The 9,851-nt window shown below is 44.4% G+C and overlaps 1 pseudogene; it reads right to left on the bottom strand.

Moving 5' to 3' along the window:
* Positions 1-757: 757 nt before the first annotated feature.
* On the bottom strand, positions 758-1,747 carry LOC147697817 (uncharacterized; annotated as a pseudogene).
* Between the last annotated feature and the right edge of the window lie 8,104 nt (positions 1,748-9,851).

Here is a 9,851-nt window from a genome sequence, read left to right as displayed (position 1 = left end):
GTATCCTTAAGGTAAGTAGGGGTTTTCTGTACCAGAGGTTTAAGGTACTCATCGGCAAACTTGGAGAGAGGTTCTAAGAGCGAACCAATACCCGAAACTATCGGTCGTCCCGGTGGGGGAGATTTGTTCTTATGGGTTTTGGGTAATGAGTAGAAAAAAGGAACTTTAGGTGCTCTCGGTGTCAAAAAGTCAGCTTCCCTTTTGGAAATCCATCCATTCACTTCTGCCTCATGAGTCATTATTACAATGGTATTGGTGAGTCTTTCAGTTGGATCAGAATCCAATTTCTTGTAAAAATTCTCGTCGGATAGTAGCGCAAGGCATTGTTGGTCATACCCTTCCTTTGTGAGGACTACGACCCCACCGCCCTTATCTGCAGGCTTTATGATTATATCGTCGTTTTCTCTCAGTTCTTCCAAGGCTCGTCTTTCTTTGTTGTTGAGGTTTTGAAAAGTTTTCTTTTTACTATCCAAGTTTTCTATTCCTTTTAGAATCGCCTGTTCGAATGTCAATATCTCAATGGGTACTGCATTGGTTGGTGGTGAGAATTTGGATTTTCGTCTTAATGTTGTATCGCCATCATTTCCTCTGATCGGTGCTCCATCGAAAAAGGCCTTCAATTTTAATGTCCTGCAAAATTCTGACAGTTCGCACTTAAGTTTGAAGAGGTCAATGGATGGGGTTGGAACAAACCCAAGGCCCTTGTTCAGGATATTGGTCTGGTCCTTAGTTGAGACAATGCCGGTCAGATTCACCACTAGTGATTCTTCTTGTTCGTGTCTGTCTGTGCCGATTACATGCTTTGTGTTTGTACATTGGGTTTACGATCTTGCCATGTCAAGTTTTTCTTTTTGCCTCTTGGCTGATTTTGGCCTCTCCCAAAAAAAGGCTGTTGTAGTTGGTGTGGATGATTGGGATTTGATAACATCTGATTACTCATAAGTGGCTGTTGTTTATTCCCAGGATTGTAGGGGTTCATCCAGCCACCAAATGGAGGCTTGAATGGCTGGAAGTAAGGCATGGAATTACTTGGATAAAAAGATGGTCTTTGCCATCTATTACCTCTATGACCGCGTCTGGGGCCTCTGTACCTCGAATTGTTGTGTCCTCTTTTTGGCGTTTGTTGGTCCGAACCACTTTCTGAGCCTTCTGAGGACCAGCCTGTCGAGTCTGTGTCTGAGATGATGTCTACTGCTGTGTAATCTTCTTTCGAATATGGATGCATCCGTTCCTGGCTGAATTTTTTTAGGTCCTTAGCCAATTTTTGTAATTTATTCTGCATCAGGAACTCCTGAGTCTCATCCATTTCTTTCGTGATCTCATCCAGTCGTTTTTTATAGACTTGGGGGTTGATGCTGTTTTTCAATTGGGTTTCGCATGCTAAAATTTCTAGGAGTAGTGCCTTTGATAATCTTTTTGCTGTCTTAATTATAAGGACTAGATAGTCCAAAGTGCACTTCCAAGATATGGAGGACCAATCTCGGCGGAAGGCCAGATCGTGAAGGAAGATTTTTGGGGCATTCGAAATCCATAATCCTCTGGGTGCTGACTTTGTTCTCAGATACTCAGTCATAATGATTCCGTGTATAGCTGTTCGGATCTGTTCTCTTTTCTTATTGGTCAGAGTGTCCCATTCATCCGTTTGGGCAATAGCTTGTGTAAAATCAGCATTCTGTAAAAGTGGCTGCGCCGCTAGGATTTCATCTATATCGTCACCAGTGAAACTTAAACCATTATTGTTCTCCATCGTTCAAAGCTCTGTATCTCGAAAAAATACACCTAGATACTAACAAAAAGCTGGTCAGTAAAGGTGTTCTGCTCCCGCAGCTGTGCGTTGCTTAAAGATTCTTATCAAAGGGGGGAAGAGGAGGTAACGTCCATTCAGTTCCCCTGAATATGTACCTTAATATTCACCAAAGAGAATGGACACTTGTATCTACAATAACCAATGGTTATTTCTTGATAATCCTCATAAACGCTATGATTTCAAAATACTACAGATGCGGACAGGACTACCCACACTCAGGACAGTGCCCCGCCATAGGACAGCAATGTCACCTCTGTGGAAGAGAAAATCACTTCGAAGTAGCCTGTCAAACGCAACGGTCGGAAATGAAGACGGCCAAGTCAAGTTCAGAAACCCACCACCATGCAAGAGCAGTAAGAGGAAGGAAAAGCCGCTCATCCAGCTCATCAAGGTCGAGCGTCCAGTCAGTCAACTCCTACAGACCTCAGAGGTCGACATCCCGGGAATCGTCATCTCCCACACCTGTGTCACAATACAGCGATGAATATGTGTGTATGGTGTCAGACCCCGACTGACTGAAGAAATACCCAAGATTGAACATTCAAATAGGGAGTCACCCCGCCAAGTTTGTACTAGATTCAGGAGCGTCCCTGAACTACATACGTGCCATGGAATATCACAGCATGAAACCCCAGCCAAAACTGGAACCACCTGCTGTCAGAGCCTTCACCTGGATGTCCAGGAAACCCTTACCATGCCTGGGACAGTTCCGCACGACTCTGACCTATAAGGACCGACAGATCCAAGCCCACATCCACGTGATTGAGGGTCCTGACGCAGCGGATTGCCTTCTCAGTCTGCCGACAGCAGAGCGCCTCAAACTTGTCGAACTTTTATACACAGTGGATTACTCCCCAGACATTGTCAACAAGTTCCCAAATCTCTTCAAAGGACTTGGGAAGCTCAACCAGTTCAAGGTCAAACTACACATCAATGAGCAGGTATCACCAATAGCGCAACACCACAGGAAGGTGCCGGTTCACCTGCAACAGGCAGTAGATGATGAGCTACAAGACCTGCTGAGGACAGACATCATTAAACGATCTACAGGACCCACTCCCTGGGTGTCACCCGTGGTGGTAGTGCCCACGAAAGGACAAGACAACAAAGTACGTCTATGTGTGGACATGCGTGCCCGAACACAGCCATTGAGAGGGAACGACATCCCGGACCTTATATCAGTGATATGATTGCTCGTCTCAATGGAGCAACTGTTTTCTCAAAGCTGGATCTCAACAAAGGATACCACCAGCTGGAACTACATGAGAAATCCCGCTATATTACCACCTTTACCACCCATCAAGGCCTGTTCCGATATAAAAGCTTAAATTTCGGAATATCTTCAGCCTCAGAAATCTTTCAGGAAGCCATCCGGCGGGTAATTCAGGGTATCCCAAATGCTTTCAACTACAGCGATGATATCCCAGTCTTCGGGGAAAACCAAGCGGAACACGAGAAAAGCCTTAGACCGAGTGTGCCACGCCCTACTCAATGCCAACCTCACACTCAATCCGGATAAGTGTGAATTCCACGCTAAAATTCTATGGACACATCTTTTCCAAAAATGGCATGAAACCAGACCCTGAGAAACACTCCACAACCACAGGACATCAGTGACCTCCGCTCTTTCCTAGGAATGGCAAGCTATTGTGCCTGTTACATTAAGGACTATGCTACCATCAGCTACCTGCTCAGGGAACTCACCCGACAAGGTCAGCAATTCCTGTGGTCACCCGAGTGTGAACATGCGTTCAATAAAATCAAGAAGGCTGTGAGCACTGCTATCAATTTGGCATACTTCGACACCAAAAGAAATACCGAAATCACTGTGGACGCTAGCCCTGTGGGTCTGGGCGCCATCCTGGCACAGTATAACAATGAAGCAGACCAACGTCATGTTGTTGCTTATGCCAGTCGCAGTCTCACTGACACGGAGAAGGCTTCCTCACAGCCCGAGAAAGAAAGCCTCGCGGTCGTGTGGGCCTGTGAACATTTTCACATGTTCGTATATGGTAAACACTTTACCCTCATCACAGACCACTAAGCTCTTATCGCCATCTTTGGCAATTCACGGGCGAAGATGCCCCCACAAATAGAAAGATGGGGTCTACGCTTGCAAGACTACATTTACACCATTGTTCATAAGCCTGGAAAAGCGGAAAACCCAGCGGACTACATGTCAAGGCACCCACAGTCCCACACGCTAGAACGATGCTCTGTAGCAGAAGAATACATTCACTTCGTCATCGACAATGCATGCCCTCCGGCAGTGACCCTAGAAGCTATTCGCGAAGCATCTGCTCATGACTCCACCGTTCAGGCTATCCTGGTCCGGATATGCACTAACTCATGGAGACATCTGGACAACAGCCACGAGGACGCAACCGCTGATGCTCAAGAACTCGTGGCATTCAAACATGTCCAAGAAGAACTATCAATCAGTACAGATGGTTTATTGCTGAGAGGAGGGAGGATAGTCATTCCTCAGTGACTGTGTCAAAGGGTCATCAACTTAGCTCATGAAGGGCACATAGGAGTCGTCGCCACCAAGAAAGCACTCCGGGAACGCGTCTGGTTCCCATCACTCGATCAAATGGTAGAGGCCACACTCAAGGACTGCGCCTCATGTCAGTTAGTGGGTCGGGACAAACCACCAGCCCCTTTGCAGATGTCTGAACTACCCGATGGGGTGTGGCAACAAGTGGCTTTGGACTTCTTCGGGCCATTAAAATCAGGCAGATACATCATCGTCATTATGGATGAATATTCTCGCTTTCCCATCGCGCATCAAGTGTCCTCCACAAAAGCGGCGGCTGTCATCCCCGTCATCGACGAAACATTCGCAGCATGGGGAATCCCCATAGGAGTGAAAACAGACAACGGGTCACCATTTAATGGTCATGAATTTACCGAGTTTGCGAAACATCTCAACTTCAAACATCGAAGATCACCCCCTTATGGCTTCAAGCTAACGGCATGGTTGAGCGATTCATGGGGACCCTTAAGAAGACGGTTCAGCAAGCAGAATTCGCTCACCGTGACATCCAGCAAGCGCTGAGCGAAGTGCTGCGAGCATACAGGACCATGCCACACAGTACCACAAACCAATGCCCTGCCACCCTGATGCTCGGGCGAGTTCCTTGCACGCGGCTTCCCACGTCAAACACCGTCATGCAATCTCGAACCGTGACCACCGATCATGACACTCTGGTGAAACTGGACCAGGAAAAGAAATCAAGGATGAAGGACTATGCTGATCAGCGCAGGCATGCGCGACAGATGGACATTCACGAAGGAGACTGGGTGCTGGTAAAACGAGACCGTAGGACAAAGGCAGACAGTCCATACCTCGCACACCCACTGCGAGTCTCCAGTCGAAAGGGGACTATGATCACGGCTGAGTCGGAAGGTAAATGGATAACCCGAAACATATCCTACTTAAAGAGGTGCAATCCCTCTGCTCACGCTCGACTCCAGGACTGGGGTTCCGGTACGGACTCGTCTAGCCAAGGAGGAAACAGTGACGGGGCACGTCCCAGCTCAGTGAGGCTAGAAGATGCCAGGGACTGCCATACTCCTGAAAGGGCGCAAACCAGCTGCCCACGAAGAACAACCAAGCGACCTGTTCGACTCATTGAAGAACTCTGAGAGACAGTAAGCATTATTGTTATAAAGGGGGAGGTGTCATGTCGTCCTGCTTGACCCTGGTCTGTGTATAGGGCAGGCGGAGACGGAAGGGGAGGAGCCGGAAAGGGAAAAAGAAAAGTTAGTATGGCGCCGGCAGGCAGTGAATAAAGAAGATCTGCCTGAAGCTCTGCGTGCGCGTCTTCCTTGGGGGGGGCCTGAGACAGTTCAGTTGTGTCTTCACCTACTTTGCTCCTAAAGCTTGGTACGACCTGCTCCGCACATCAGAGCCTCTCCCTCAGCTCTTGAATTCTGTAAGAAACTGAAAACCTGGCTCTTCACCTTGCCCCAACCATTGCTCAGTCCATACATCTCCTGCTTCAGCACCAGGATACCCTCCTGGGTGAGTTGTGCACTATACAAATACACATAACAGATTATTGAGAGTCCTTTTCGTGTGTAAAATGATCCCTCGTGTTCAGATGAAGCACCTCCTAGAAGACTGGAAAGAAACACCAAATAGCCCATAGCATGAAGTGGGTGAGTAATATCCCTCTGGGTAGAGTCAAAACCCACTATATTTCAATGAATTGGTGACAATATGTTTCGCAGGCAGCTGTGCCATCAAACCATATCTAAAAGGATTGAAATTGCAGACGTCTGTAAAGAAGTTCCTGATCTTAAGGCCTAGGTGAGCAAAAGGGAAATAAAATGGGTAAGGGTAGAACCTGTCCTACACAAAGTTAGATAAAAATAGCTGAATTGGAAGATGAGTAACATCAACTTTACAGACAAGTTTTACAGCACTCATATTTTAATAAGAACAATATTCCAATTGACATATAATATCCCAGCATACTAAAGTTCAACAGGTACTGTTGCTAAATAAAGAAAATAGAGCAGCTGGTTGGCAGCAAAAAAGTCAGATAGCAGAGCAGCTGTGAGCTGGAATTAAGAACTTCTGTGTTCTTATTTTGAAGCTATTGCTTTTTCTTGTGTCAAAGCTTATACAATACTACCGATATTAATTTAATGTATATCGACATTTAACGAAGATAAAACTTAGCACCTTATAGTGTTCTGGATAGTTACTAGATAGCTTACTTAAATGAACAAACGTTTATCCAGACTCCTCCTTATACTTAGAGGCGTCCCTTAGTTAGTTAGATTCAGTTGGGTGTGAACAGAGATTTCCCAACCATCACTGCCATTGCAATGGCAAAATGGATAAAAACAGTCACACAATTAAAAGGTTTTTATGCACCACATAAGAGCCACCCAGTAGCTTGTTTATTCTTGGCCCGTTTTGTGTGAGAGAGGATGGGCGGTGTGCACCAGCTCTGGCATGTGTGTGTCTGCACTGTGAAGGATGCTAATCTAAGTGGAAACCCGGCCACAGACACTGCGAGCCCACCTGGTGGCTCCTGGACCCAATCACACACACCGGAGTCAATTTATTAGAAGGGGGTGTCCATCCCAAACAACCCCACCCCCGGAAATACACTTCTGCTTAGACTGGGCAGTTATAAAAAAAACCACACTGACGTCATTGGAATCCTGTGGGTTCAGTCTGAGCTTGCAGCAAAACAGGAAATGAATCTAGACATTCTGTCTTTCCTGCTGCCTCACAGCTGATACTAGCTTTCATCTATGCTTTAGTTGTGATTTACTGTAAACTGTAAGAACACTTTACCTTCATTTTAATCCGGTACAAACTGGTCAGTTCCAGATTCCTGAAAACCATGGTGACAGCTAATTTGTTGACACTTTTTGCTGATCAGCAAAATGTTTGCTCCGCAGGAACACAAGGACCAATTTCCTTAACAGACAAACTGCAAGGGGAATCATATCGTGTTAAGCTTATATTTTTGCAGTAGTGGCTTCATCATACTCATTTTTTTTGGTTTTGCATTTTCAATGTTTTTTCTGACTAAATGTTAGAAGTTTGCCGCTGACACCCTTCGAATGAATCCATTAGCCGTCTCTTGCCTGAGGTAGAGCCTAGGCGCTGGAAGTAGGGTTGCAAGGAACAGTACCTCCCAAAACATGCTAGTTCAGAAGGTGAATGAGTAATAAAAAAGCCTTTATATTTTGTTTCTAAATTGTCATAGAGGTCAAATGTTATGCCCTGTTTTCTGACAAATGTTTGCTTATTCTTTTAACAGGGGGATTGGTATTTACTTTTCTGTCTCGATCTGCAAAGTCAGAGATTTCTTTCGTAATGTGAAATGTTTAACAATGCTGCTGTATCACAAAGGAAAGGCTGTAGGATGTTAATGTTTTTCTAACATGCTATAAAACGTGAACAGGTCAAATATTTCAAAATGTGGCAGCAGTTAGGAAAGCACAAATGAATCACTTGTAATTTTAAGTGTGATGGAAACAAATATTTTGATAGAATCAAAGCAAATTAAGCCACTTTACTTGGTGATGCACATGATAAATATCAACTGAAACCCTTTTTCAAAACATTATTGTTTGTGTGCTGTATAGTTTTCCCAGTACAAACTACATGGTTGTACAAATTTTAGTGGCCATTTCTATAGAAAATGCACCGTCGGTAAATGACAGCATGCTACTACACCGTGCTTTAAAAAAAAAAAAAACATTTTAGTGAGTACTGCAGATGATAAATGCGTATACATAATCAATATCAATCCTTTTATGTTTACATTTTCTATGACAAGTTATCATTAGTCATGCATGCATCTTGAGTCAAAGCATGTATAGAGCTAATCCACTCTATATTAAGTACATCATCATGATAAACATCAACAGACAAACTGTACATTTGTATAATGAATAAAGACACAAATATAATCGACAAGTCGCAGTATTCTTATAAACCCCACCTAAGGAATACCACCCTCAACTATACCCAAACTAAACAATAAACTCATGTGCCGCTACAAGGGCAATTCACCCAACAGGTGTTTTAGTATCTGGTGACTGTCAGGTCTGTTACCACTGGGGAAGGGGGGAGGGGGGGATAAACTTCAGAGGGGGAGGAGCAGCAAAGGAGGAAAGGGGCGGAGCAGGGGAGAAATGAAAGGAAAGGGAGGCACGAGAGAAGAGTGAACACAGGCAATATACAGATAGCAAGCAGACATCTACACCATTTCCCTGCACTGTAATCTGTGAGTCTTCCAATTCATCCCCTGCGTCAGCCTCATATAGTTCTATTAGGTGCGCCCAATCTAAAGAAGTTGGCCGTTTTAGCAGTCCCCTATATTCTTCACATTGTAAATCCTCCCTCTAGGCGACCGCCCACCTGATAACCTCCTCACGCCAACTGCCTTCACGGGCGCTGAATTAGACTTCCAGCGTCGCGTAATCAGACGTTTGGCTGGCATCAGATCTAAGCCTGCAAATCGACGTAAAAGTTTCACCTTCCTGGGGAGGGGGAAGAGCCCCAGAAGACAGGCCTCAACTGTGTCCCATGGTGTGCGCTCTGTCAGTACTATCAGACTCTGGACAACCTCTGACCAAAACCCTCTCAGTGCCAGACAATACCATAGCATATAAATACAAGCATTTGCAATGCAATATGTCTCGCAGTAGGAAAGTTTGAGCTATTGGTATTGTAAATGACAATTTTTTTATTTATGTGTTGGTTTTGAAACTAATGAAATTAATAGCTTTGTCATTTACAATGCCAATAGCTATAACTTTCGCAAATGTGACACCTATAGCATTTGTAATGCAATATATGTTGTATTTACGTGACTTAGATGTATTGATATTACAAATAACAATGGCTTTTATTTTTTTAAATAATTAATACTTAAGTAAAAGTTATTGTAATTTATAATGGCAATAGCTTAAACTTTTGTAAATAACTTTTGAAAAGATTATGTTCAGTGTATTTTATTGTGACAAAAATCCAAGAACAGAAGTGAAATATTAACATCTTTTTGTGACATTTGTAATAAAGCTTGAAACATTGAGAGGACATATTTGAACAAGTTGTTGAATGGTTGCACAGATTTATGCTGAGGTGGCGCTGAGTGATGTTGTGGTGGCGCCGAGTGATGCTGTGGCATTCAGTGATGCTGTGGTAGCGCATAGTGATGTTGTGGTGCCCCTGAGTGATGCTGTGGTGGTGCTGAGTGATGCTGTGGTGATGCGATAGATAGATAGAGTGAGTGTGCTTGATAGAGTGAGGGCGATAGATAGAGGGAGGGTGATAGACAGATAGAGGGAGGGTGATGGATAAATAGAGTGAGGGCGATAGATAGATAGCTAGATAGATAGATAGATAGATAGATAGATAGATAGATAGATAGATAGATAGATAGATAGAGGGCGATAGATAGATAGATAGATAGAACTCTTTGCATTTTACAAGCCCTCCTGCTGGGATTATTGCTGAATCCTGCTGTGCAATCGCCTGACGAGGACCTTCAAAATCTGGGTCCCA

This window comes from Lissotriton vulgaris, chromosome 8, assembly GCF_964263255.1.
Source record: "Lissotriton vulgaris chromosome 8, aLisVul1.2, whole genome shotgun sequence".
Classification (NCBI taxonomy): Eukaryota; Metazoa; Chordata; class Amphibia; order Caudata; family Salamandridae; genus Lissotriton; species Lissotriton vulgaris.
Note: the sequence above shows the minus strand (reverse complement) of the source record. Positions and strands in the feature narration are given on the sequence as shown.